Here is a 12,500-nt window from a genome sequence, read left to right on the forward strand (position 1 = left end):
TCCTGTCGTGGATTTTTATTATGTAAATGTTATATTTTTATCAACATGTGATGGCCGGGACTGTGCCATTCAAAACTAGGCTGCTGCATTACTAATGATTAATGTAGCTATAGCTGAAAAATTAGTACAATAGCAATAGGAGAGACTATTCATTCCTGAACACCCTGGAGTTCATGTAGGCTTTGTGATGCAGTTACATTATTATATCAACTATCAGAGACAGCTTCAGGAAACTCTTCATTCAACATAATGTCGTTTTTTGCTGCTTCAACACAGCTCAATCAACACAGAAAAAGGTAAAGTGAAATAACTTTTAACTGTAGGTCAATAATGCTTGTCTTTCTCTCAGACAGACGGGGCTTTGCTGTCCGTAACACACAGTGAGCTAACGTTACACTAAAAGCTAATTAGCCTTCACCTCAAGGTCTGCGAGCGAACTGAGCTGCCGATTTTGTTTCTAGAACGTCGACCGGCTAATAGTGATGTTACTCGTAGTTGACTGGGAGGTGTTTATTATCATTTGGGGGGAGTCTGCTGCCTTATGCTCACCTGCTTGAATCTTTGCATGGAGTGAGTAGAGTAACTAAAAATGACTGAAATTGTAGATAAAACAGGAAAAGTCACCTCGACAGTAAGGCAGTTTTTTGGATTTTTTCAAATGGACCATAGTCAGACCAATGTGGTTTGTAAATTATGCAAGGTTCTCTGTAATACCACACTACCTTAGCCGTGCTCACCCTTTAGAGCACAACTGTAGTTTCCTGGCATTAAATCTGCAGAAACTAGTTCTTTTCAGGGGTCTCTATGTTTACATTTTCACATTTTGCACTATTTTGTTACACATTATTAAGCATTTCTTACATAGTACTTATTTTGCACCTTCATTTTAAAAGGTTATTGTTAAGTGTTCAACGTGATTTTAGAATTTTGTCTACGTTAATTGTTTTCCATTGTTGGTTACATTTGAAATAAAAAAAAGTTTATATTTAATATATATTTCTCGTGGTCCTGAAATTCGATAGGTCATAAAAATATCCATAATTACAAATATCGACCGGTATAAAACTATACTGTGATACCGTTTTCAGCCATATCGCCCAGCCCTTGCCTTATGCTTAAAACGTATTAATTACACACACAAAAAAGATGATCCGAAGCAACACCCTCGCTTTACGTTGTATAAGATCAACCAAACATTTTCCCCCCACAAACCGTTCCATCCCTTCTACCTAGGCTTGTGAAGTTGCACTTCCTGTCTTTCCTTTTTAATGCATGTTGAGTAGGCATCCGGTGTTACGATGCATACTGCCACCTAACAGGCAGCACCACATCTATTCGTGGCGGTCCGTTTGCCTTTCTTTATTCAGGTTGTGTTATTCTCCCTCTGCTTTGTGACGCACACACGTCAAAGCTGCCTACGGTACAGCGGCGGAATCACTGCATAAATGAGCACTTCTCTAGTGAGACAAAATGGTTTAATTATCTGGGCGATGTTTTGGCGGGCAAAATAAAAAGCATCGGCCGACTCACCGTTTGACGTCCCTTGGTCTAGTGTTGTGTTGTGCCATGCCGTCCAAACTCAGATAAGAGTTCTCAGAGGATATGATGAAATGAAATGAAGATACCAAGGGCGTAGAATTGGGTAGGGACGCTTGGGACACGTCCCTACCATATCCAGCTGCTACTGTGTAGTCACTATCAATACAACCGCTGCCCGTAATGTTTAGTCAATGATTATGGCACAGAAAAGGTTAAATGTCGGTCTCTGCTAGAAGTCCCGCCTCTAACCTAAATATCGCTCCCTGATTGGTTGCCAGTTTCATGCTAACTTACGTGTGATTGGCTGTCCCCGCTGTCACTCTTTCTGCTTGTAAAAGCTAGCCTACATGCTAGTTGCTAGCGACCTACCGAGAGGCGGTGCAACTGTCAGTGCAAGTTGTCAACATGTTCGGCATTTGTTGTTCCTGGCACACGGTAGCTAGATGGATTTTAATATCAGTGCTGTGATTTAGATTGTGTTTGTGTCTGTTTGCGTGCGTGTGTGCTGTAGGTTTTGAAGGATGTCAATGAAAAGACTGGATATAAAAGACATCTTTAGGAGTCAAACTGTAAGTTACTTCAAGGGTGTATAGAGGCTCAACAATATTGAATAATTAAACAATATATCACTCCAGTCACGCTCCTTAGAGTGCTATAATGAGCATATACCATGGACTTGAGTGATATATTGCTTTTATAAAACGGTTACCAATAAAGGCAATATGAAATAGGAATACTCAATCAATTTAATGTAGTTGTATTCAACCAGAAATACATATTATCCAATAAAATAGCCTCACTGTGGAAAAAATAGTCCCACCCATCCAGACGTTAGTTCCAAATTAGCACTGCATCTCGTCTTTTCCTGTTGCGATCCGCTGCTCGGATCTGTACATATTCTGGTTTACTGTTCCATTTTAGTATCACCCTGTTGTTTAACGTCTTTATTTCCTGTTTAGTCTGTCACCATGGAAGCTCATTAGTTCACCTGCCCCTTGTTATCTACGCACACCTGTTTTTCTTCTAATCACCTCCCTTATTTAAACTCGCCCCTTTTCGTTATTCATTCTCGGATCCTGATTTGCCCACGCGCAACAAGTGACGACTCTCATCCTTGTATGTATTTTCTCGCTAGCTCTTACGCTAAGCCACTTTATATTCCAGCTTTCATGCTGAATGTTTTTTTTTACTCTTTTGTGTCCTCGTACCAAGTTTTAGTTTTCCTTGTTTTTATCCTAGCTTTCACGCTAGCGTCTTTTGTTTGCCTTTTTCCCTTTTACACCAGTGTTTTTGTTCCTAGCCTATTGTTATTTAATAAATACCTTTATATCTTACCTTTGCTGTGTTGCGCTTCGACGCATCCTCGGGAAAACGACACCGGCATTACCATGCCGAAGAAGAGTCCTCACAGTAGGATCCGAGCATTAAAAAGTTTTTCCGCGTCTGGCAACCACGAGGAGACCTTCGACGAAGGCACATGGAGGGTATTCCGAGCGATGGAGGCTGAAACTCTCCGATGCAATCCAGACGAAAGCATGATGTGGGACCTGGAGGGAAACCTGGTTCCGATCGATGTTTCCGGGTTCAGTGATTTCCCTTCCCGAAACGCTCGCGCTCGTCGGCGAAGGCGGAAGCCGCAAGGAATGGCTTTGTCTCGCGACAGTGACTATTCCACTCCATGTCTCCCTCCTCATGAACATAGCTACCAACAAGCTGCACAAAAGACCCCTACACCGTTGTTTGGTGATCCGATAGCACACTTTGCTAACTGTTTCTCTCCACTCCAGAGTTAGCTCCAAAGCTGGAACCCACTCCAGCATTAGCTCTAAAGCTGGAGACCACTCTAGCACCAGCTCCAGAGCTGGAGCCCAATCCAGCACCAGCTCCAAAGCTGGAGTCCACACCAGCTCTTAAGTTGGAACCCACTCCAACACCTGCGTCGACGACTGCGGTTTCCACGCCGACTACTACGCCTTCTTCCACGACGGCGACGACTACGCCGGCCTCCACGACGGCGACGACTACGCCGGCCTCCACGACGGCGACGACTACGCCAGACTCCACGACGCCGCCTTCTTCGGCTGCAGCACTTGCTCCTCGGCTGAAGCCAACGCCTGATCCTCGGCTGAAGCCAACGCCTGATCCTCGGCTGAAGCCAACGCCTGATCCTCGGCTGAAGCCAACGCCTGATCCTCCGCCAGCCTCTGCACCTGATCCTCCGCACCGGATCCTCCGCCGGCCTCTGCACCGGATCCTTTGCACCTGATCCTCCGCCGGCCTCTGCACCTGCTTCGGCTGCAGCCCCCGCACCTTCGTCTGCTGCTGCCAAGCCTCCTCCACGTCTGCCACGGGTGTGGCCGTACCCCGGGCGTCCGCCTCAGCAGGCGCGTCCACCTCCACTCCGGCCACTGATCTGGCCTTTTCGAGGTCGCCCGCACAAACTTTTTCGGCAGCGGCGTTCTACCCGCCGCCGCCACATGACGTGTCCTCGGTGGATTCGGGGACACACGACCTGGCGGCCCTCCACCATGGCCTCCCTCCGCCCTCCCTTTGTCTGTGGATTTTTTTTCTTGTTGTGGGGAGGGGGCTCAAGTCTTTTCTTTGTCATGTTTGTTTTTGGACATCTGGTATCTGTCTTTTTTTGGGGGTGAATACTGTTGCGATCTGCTGCTCGGATCTGTACATATTCTGGTTTATTGTTCCATTTTAGTATCACCCTGTTGTTTAACGTCTTTATTTCCTGTTTAGTCTGTCACCATGGTAGCTCATTAGTTCACCTGCCCCTTGTTATCTACGCACACCCGTTTTTCTTCTAATCGCCTCCCTTATTTAAACTCGCCCCTTTTCGTTATTCATTCTCGGATCCTAATTTGCCCACGCGCAACAAGTGACGACTCTCATCCTTGTATGTATTTTCTCGCTAGCTGTACGCTAAGCCACTTTATATTCCAGCTTTCATGCTGAATGTTTTTTTTTACTCTTTTGTGTCCTCGTACCAAGTTTTAGTTTTCCATGTGTTTATACTAGCTTTCACGCTACCGTCTTTTGTTTGCCTTTTTCTCTTTACACCAGTGTTTTTGTTCCTAGCCTTTTGTTATTTAATAAATACCTTTATATCTTACCTTTGCTGTGTTGTGCTTCGACGCATCCTCGGGAAAACGACACCGGCATTACCATGCCGAGGAAGAGTCCTCACATTTTCCTACGCTTTTTGTCAGGTGAAAGTCAATGCTCAGTCCCTTCTACCATTGTTAACCCTCCCCGGAGGTGAACGTTAACCTTAAACATGTGAATTCAACTATTTTAGTCTACGTTTTTTTACATCGTAAAAACATCAGCTGTCTTTTACTACGGACTGCAACAGTCCGTTGTCATGGATACATGATAACAACTTCCATTCATACCAGTCATGCGTGCCTGAGGCGGAGTGATAGCCCACGCTGTGATAAGGCTTTAGAATAGTATCCGTGCTCAATATTTAAACCACGGTTACCAGCCAATCAGATCACCAAATTTCACCTTTCCGTTTTATTTTTTAAATTATTTTTTAGTTTCATGTATTTGTGTAGAAGTGAGCAACGGTTTGAAAATACCAATGAACAAAACTTTGTGGTGGAAATACAATAAAACCTCACTAGATGATCATGTGATTTTACAATTATAAAATATAATTAATTAATATTAAGTAATATTCATATTTAGTAAAAGCCTTTTTGCTCAGGCAGTAACTGTACCATCAAGCTGTATGGTCATTGTCCCTAATGTATCTGTTATGCATCAACATATTTTTTTGTGAAGTGACAGACAGCAGAGAGGCTGGAGGAGATGGAGGAGGAGAGGCCAGAGAAGTTAGAGGAAGAGAGGAAGTAGAGAAGGAGAGGCTGGTGATTATTACAGTTCATTTATGTTTATTTACAATGTTGTATTGCATTAATGTATTTTTGATGTTGTTGATGGATAGTGGGCTATGTTAATTGACAGTATGATGCACAGTTGCACTACAGCCCTACACTAAAGATTAAAGATGAGAACTCTTTGAAGTTGTCTCCTTTGCTTTCATTTTAGTTGCTTTACCCTATAACATTTGCAAGACGTGAAATTATGATTGCTAATGTAAAAAAAAAAAAAAGTAAACTTTCAGAGTGCTGCCTTGGAGCACTTTTGTGTCCCCACCAATCTCAAAATCAAACCTACTCCCTTGGAAGATACTATTTTACAACTCACAACAAGGGACAATAAAGCACATGATCACCATAAGGTAGCATTTGTTTTCCAACCTGTATATCAGTGTTGTGGATTGATTCTGCTCTCAATTCAACAACCACTTTTAAAAGCACCTAGCTTCCAACTAAAATATGTTTAAATCTAGCTACTGGTGCAATGCTGAGAACATTATTGTGATCATAACATGACAAGGTATCCTGTGATTAAGGTCTAATGAGCTGTTGTTAGCCAATCCTCTGTTTCTGAAGAATAATTGAGGGTATTCATACTGGAGGAGAAATGTATGATTAGTAGTCTAGTACATTTTCCCCTATACTCCCCCTCCTCAATTATTAACGTTAACTTACATAATTTAACCTTTTTAGATGGATGCTACTACAAACATAGCCACGAGCACCAATTTGGAATGGAGCCTGGAAAATACACTGATACGCAAAATACTTGTGTCCTTTTAGAAACCCCAGGGAAACCAAGAGTGTGCGAGAACAAACAGGTCTTCACCATATCTGAGGGTTTTATTCTCAGGTAAAGTCAGGCCAGACAAGGAGGAAAGCAAGATTAAATGTCGTTCAAGGTATACAGTATTCCCCACGCTGACATCTTCGCACTGTTTGACACAGTATTATCATGATGGGAAACAACCACAACAGTTAATGGTCAATAGGCTGCTGTAGCAAGTCTGTCAACATGATGTCTACAAATGCGGTATTAAAGGCCTACTGAAACCCACTACTACCGACCACGCAGTCTGATAGTTTATATATCAATGATGAAATATTAACATTGCAACACATCCCTATACGGCCTTTTAAGTTTACTAAATTGCTATTTTAAATTTCCCGCTAAGTGTCGTGTTGAAAACGTCGCGGTATGATGACGCGAATGATGACGCGTGCGTTTGACGTCTCGGGTTGAAGCGGACATTATATTCCAGCTCAATCCAAGCTATAAGTAGTCTGCTTTAATCGCATAATTACACAGTATTCTGGACATCTGTTTTGCTGAATCTTTTGCGATTTGTTCAATTAATTATGGAGAAGTCAAAGTAGAAAGATGGAGGTGGGAAGCTTTTAGCCTTTAGCCACACAAACACAGCCGGTGTTTCCTTGTTTAAAATTCCCGAAGGTGAAGCTTTACTATGGAACAGAGCGGTCAAGCGAACATGGATCCCGACCACATGTCAACCGGCAGGTTTCGTGGAGAAAATTGTGGTAATAAGTTGGCTCTTACTGTAGTTATGAGCGGAGCCAGCTTCCCCTGCAGCTGCTGCGGCGACTATTACCTCCTCCCACGGAGATACTGGCGGTCACTACACCCGTGGCCACACCCCTCCAACTTTCAGGTACTATATAATCTCACTAAAACACAAGCAACACAATAAGCAGATAAGGGATTTTCCAGAATTACTTTAGTAAATTTGTCTAATAACATCTGAATCGCTCCCACTGCAATCGTCTTTTTTTTTCTCTAGTCCTTCACTATTAATATCCTCATCCACGAATCTTTCATCCTCGCTCAAATTAATGGGGAAATTGTTGCTTTCTCGGTCCAAATCACTCTAGCTGCTGGTGGACATGATTGTAAACAATGTGAGGATGTGAGGAGCCCTACAACCCGTGACGTCACGCGCACATCGTCTGCTACTTCCAGTAAAGCCAAGGCTTTTTTATTAGCGACCAAAAGTTGTGAACTTTATCGTTGATGTTCTCGACTAAATCCTTTCAGCAAAAATATGGCGATACCGCGAAATGATCAAGTATGACACATAGAATGGACCCGCTATCCCCGTTTGAATAAGAAAAGCTAATTTCAGTAGGCCTTTAAATACTGTACTTTTCCCCTCACTATGCAGTGTTGTGATAGCAACTACCGCCTGTTTTGTTTCAATTCCTGGGGGGGTGAATTCACTGGACAATTCTCGCTGCACTGATTGTGTCATTATGAAAGATTTCTATTGTTCATGGGCAACTTCCTATCCACAGTTCTTCATACATCAACTAGGGACCTGGATTTTATCCAGTGAGTTAAATGGAATTCACTTATTGATGACTTAATTTGAAGATCTTATCCGGGGTAAATGCATTTTGCTATTTTTTATCAATGGTTAGAAGCTGTACTGTTTATCTGGGTTGTTTTCCGCTATGACTTACACGTCTGCAGAGATCAAATACCGTATTTTTTGGACCATAAGGCGCACTTAAAATCCTTTCATTTTCTCCAAAATCGACAGGGCGCCTTATAACCCGGTGCACCTAATGTATGGAATAATTCTAGTTGTGCTTACTGATCTTGAAGCAATTTTATTTGGAACATGGTGTAAAGATAAGTGTGACCTGTAGATGGCAGTCACAGATAAAAGATACGTGTAGACTGCAATATGACGCCAGTAAACATCACCAGAACTTTAAATGTTCCATTGAAAATAAAGAACATTACAAACGACACTCAAAAATCTGCGAAAATGTTGTAGTATGACTTAGATGCCTCACTGCTTGATGGATAGTCGGCCAATTACGGCTACCGTAGTCAGAGATACAACTATTACTATGGTGTGCAGTGTTTCCCCCAGAAAATGTGTTAAGGTTGTGTCTCTCTGGCGGATAGATTGGGGAAGGGTGTGGGTGGGTGTAAGGATCGGTGTAACTCGGCCTGTCGCCATCACATGGCGGTTTAGCTCGGTTGGTAGAGTGGTCGTGCCAGCAACTTGAGGGTTGCCGGTTCGATTCCCGCTTCCGCCATCCTAGTCACTGCCGTTGTGTCCTTGGGCAAGACACTTTACCCACCTGCTTCCAGTGCCACCCACACTGGTTTGAATGTAATTTAGATATTGGGTTTCACTATGTAACGCGCTTTGAGTCACTAGAGAAAAAGCGCTATATAAGATATAATTCACTTCACTTCACTTCACTTCACGTCTCCACCTCGTCGCTGCCACCACATAGCCTGGGGGGCAGTTGACTACAGACTGTGGTGAAGAAGAATAAAATGTTTGGTTGTGTTTTCCGCTACATTTGCTGAATGGCGATTTACGATATATATCTAAAGATTTTTTCCATTAAGTAAAAACAAAAAGTCCTAGTTACCTGAGATACTAAGGATGTCATTATTATGCCACATGATGGCATATGTTTAACTCATCATGCTGAATTTATTACAGCAGTTGGGAAGCCTGTAGTTTATTTTTATTAGTAAATGTTATATTTTTATCAACATGTGATAGCAGGGAGCCTGCCATTCAAAACTAGACTGCTACATTACCAATGATAAATGTAGCTATAGCTGACAAAATAGTACAATAGCAATAGGAGAGACTATTCATCCCTGAACACCATGGCGTTCATGTAGGCTTTAAAATGCAGTTACATTATTATATCAACTATCAGAGACAATTTCAGGAAACTCTTCATTTAACATGTTGTTTTTTGCTGCTTTAACACAGTTCAATCAACACAGAAAAAGGTCAAGTGAAATAACAGACAAATAGAACTTTCCTGTCCGTAACACACGCCCGCACACACATACACTGCAAAATGAGGTAACGTTACACTAAAAGCTAATTAGCCTTCTCCTAAAGGACTGGGAGCGAGCTGAGCTGCCGTTTATGTTTCTAGAACGTCAACAGGCTCATAGTGATGTTACTTGCAGTTGACTGGGAGGTGTTTATTATAATTTGGGGAGACGCCGCCGCCTGATGCTTACCTGCTAAACACCTATCTGCTCATCACGACGCTAGACCACTGACTCCATGCACTCTGAATACGCACTGCTAATTGGCTCTTACCGCTCTGAATATGCACTGCTGATTGGCTGTTACCGCTCTGCGTGCAATCTATTAGATGGTTCTGTGGGCGGGACAATGCTGGGTGCTGCAGAGAGTACTGACAGAGACAGAGGCAGTATAAAGCGGAGCAGCTTGATAATACTTTAGCTTAGGCGACGGCTCTTTGTTGGCAACAAAGCGCTGTGGGAAACCCTGGTGTGTGTTTAAGAACCGCAAAATGTCACCCATTAGCAGACATATTATCTGGTGTTTTGTTTCACAATATTATGCAAAACCAACTTTTCTTACCTTCTGGTATCTGCTGATGTGTATTTGAGATCTGCACAAGTCCGGAAAATGTAGTCTGTGACGATGCCGTAGTAGATAAGATTCTTCTTTTTCACTATCTTTTTCATCCTCCACCGTTGCCATTTCTAATATAAAGTAGCGTAAAGTTCCAACTTATATCTTGCTGTGGAAGCGCTAAAAACTACCAGTGAAGTGAGTTTACATAATTCACCCACGGAACTTCAGTTATTAGTGTTCCAGTCGGACAGTTTTTCACAGGACACTTTTCCGGCATTTTTGCACTAGTGAACCACAGATGAGAAGATGCTGCTCCGTTGTTGTTTTAAGTAAAGTCTGAAAGTAATTAGAACAGTTAGCTCCATCTTTTGACACATCATAATATGACCCCTTTAATGCGCCTTTTATATGAAAATAGACCTGACTAGTTTCCGCTCATCGGTGGTGTGCCTTATAATCCGGTGCGCCCTATGGTTCAGAAAATACGGTACATCATGACACAGTTTTCAGCCATATTGCCCAGCCCCACTACCAACATATAAGTGCAGGCAGCCTCTCGAAGTTGTGATGCTCCCTTCCGTAATGTGAGTTTCACAAGTAGAAAACCTGTCTAATTCTTGCCGCACGTTTGTGAACTCTTATTTTTCACCTTAGAATGACATCATGCCACTAATCCACTGACTTCCGGACCTAACCCGGCGAGCCTCTGCCGCCGCCACCACTTCAAAAAGCCACGGTCAAATGCGCGGTCAATGCAGCCGAGCAGGAAGGCAGCAGTTCCTTCAGAGCCTTCTGAGGGGCGGCCGAGCAAAAGAGCTGGCGTACCCTCGCCTCGGCCCTCCCTGTCTCCCGCTATTTGCTCACAGCAGCAGGCCTAATCAAAGCGCCCCCTAATACCCTTAGCTGGGTCATGTGCTGAAAGCCAGGATTAGGAGCAGGAGGGCACAGGCCAGTCGATCCACCTTCTCTCAACCTTTTCGCTCTCTCTCTCTCTCTCTCTCTCTCTCTCTCTCTCTTACTTTGTCTGTCTTTGAAGACACAGACGTCTGATGTTGGTAGTGTCTCTCCAAGATGCTAAAAATAAAACATTACTCTATGCTTATTTTGTTGTTTTCAGCAAAAAAATCAGTCTCAAGTTGTAAGGCATAAAATAAAATATTTGTAATATAGGGTTTTCGACTTACATATCTTACTGTACATTAACAGGCAACCACTTTTAGGTTTTAAGTTGTTCCAAGAGTGGGACATGGATGGTTGGGTTGCAAAGGTTCATCGTCTTCAATCTCTGACCAGCATTAGTAAGAAGAAACCTAAAACCACTTTGTGTGTTTCACTTATAACTGGGAAGTGAGAAGCTGCACATGTAACTGGTCTTTTTAAAGCGTGCCTTATTGGGTTCATGGATCATGTTTCATTTGGTTATGTAAGATGACAACCATACGTTAATGTTTGTAAAAGGCATCTAGGAGTCCCACCTCCTGAAGAAGTTATTTGGCAGTTAAGTGTGGAAGTAAGGACAAGACCAAGGAGACTCACAAACTCTTATAAGCATCTCACCGTCTAAACTAGAGGTGTCCAAATGACAACCCGCCTGGCCCTGGGCGTCTTCAGCTTGGCACCCGAGACGTCACAAGTTTAATGAGGAAACTGGCCCGCGGAGCGCCTACAGCTTCATTTAAAATAGCCAATATTTTAATTACCGCAAATGTGCCGTTGTCATGTGGACAACATCAGTAAATCAGGTCAATTACTGTGGATTTTGCACTTCAAGAGTACACAGCACAGCATTAACTTTTGTAACCCAATCCAAACAACTTTTCCCACTCATGGATCTACCTGCAACAAACACAAAAAGTCAACACACGTGGCCACACATAACACAACATTACTCCCATTTACACCCAGTACAATGCATGATGGGGAAAATGTATAACACTCCCTCCACACTTATCCATGTTTGGCGCATTTTAGCTGCTTGGTATTTATGATTGATTACAAAACTTTAATGAGGTCGTCACGGAAGTAAACAAAGTAGGACTTTCACATACTTTTAATATCCCTTTGTATTAATCATTAATCATAAATCCATTCTATTATCATGACATGTACGTGTGTGTGTGTGCGTAGGTATGTAAATATACTGTAGATGTATGTATTTGTATTTATTTGTTTTCTCTGTCTGAAATATTATAAAAAAATACATTTAAATATTTTATCATTAGGTGTCACCAAAAAATAAACAACTACCACTCCACTTTAATTTAAATGCATTATAGGTCCTTTCCAGACAGTTAATATATATACATATATATATATACATATATATGTATATATATATGTGTGTGTGTGTGTGTGTGTGTGTGTGTGTGTATATGTATGTATGTATGTATATATATGTTTTCTTCAGGATAACTTAAAATCATCAGCGCAGTTGGGTGTTCTAGCAGGACAATGACCTCAAACACACGTAAAAAGTGGTAGGAATTAAGAGGCTAGAATTAAGGTTTTAGAATGGCCTTCCCAAAGTCCCGACTTAAAAGTGTAGACAATGCTGAAGAAACAAGTCCTTGTCAGAAAACCAACAATTTTAGCTGGACTGCAACAATTTTGTCAAGAAGAGTGGTCAAAAATTCAACCAGAAGCTTGTGGATGGCTACCAACAGCACCTTAT

General features: G+C 42.4%; 2 protein-coding genes across 11 annotated transcripts in view; one reads left to right on the plus strand and one right to left on the minus strand.

Moving 5' to 3' along the window:
- Positions 1-1,678, minus strand: part of LOC133556337 (bifunctional methylenetetrahydrofolate dehydrogenase/cyclohydrolase 2, mitochondrial-like) — a 143,765-nt gene extending 142,087 nt beyond the window's left edge. Inside the window, exon 1 of the mRNA XM_061906164.1 lies at positions 1,531-1,678. The gene's annotated coding sequence lies outside the window, so the exon portion shown is untranslated. The remainder of the gene's footprint in view (positions 1-1,530) is intronic.
- slc20a2 (solute carrier family 20 member 2) overlaps positions 1-12,500 on the plus strand; it is a 205,630-nt gene that overhangs the window by 57,787 nt on the left and 135,343 nt on the right. The window lies entirely within an intron of this gene.

This window comes from Nerophis ophidion, linkage group LG07 (genome assembly GCF_033978795.1).
Source record: "Nerophis ophidion isolate RoL-2023_Sa linkage group LG07, RoL_Noph_v1.0, whole genome shotgun sequence".
Lineage (NCBI taxonomy): Eukaryota > Metazoa > Chordata > Actinopteri > Syngnathiformes > Syngnathidae > Nerophis > Nerophis ophidion.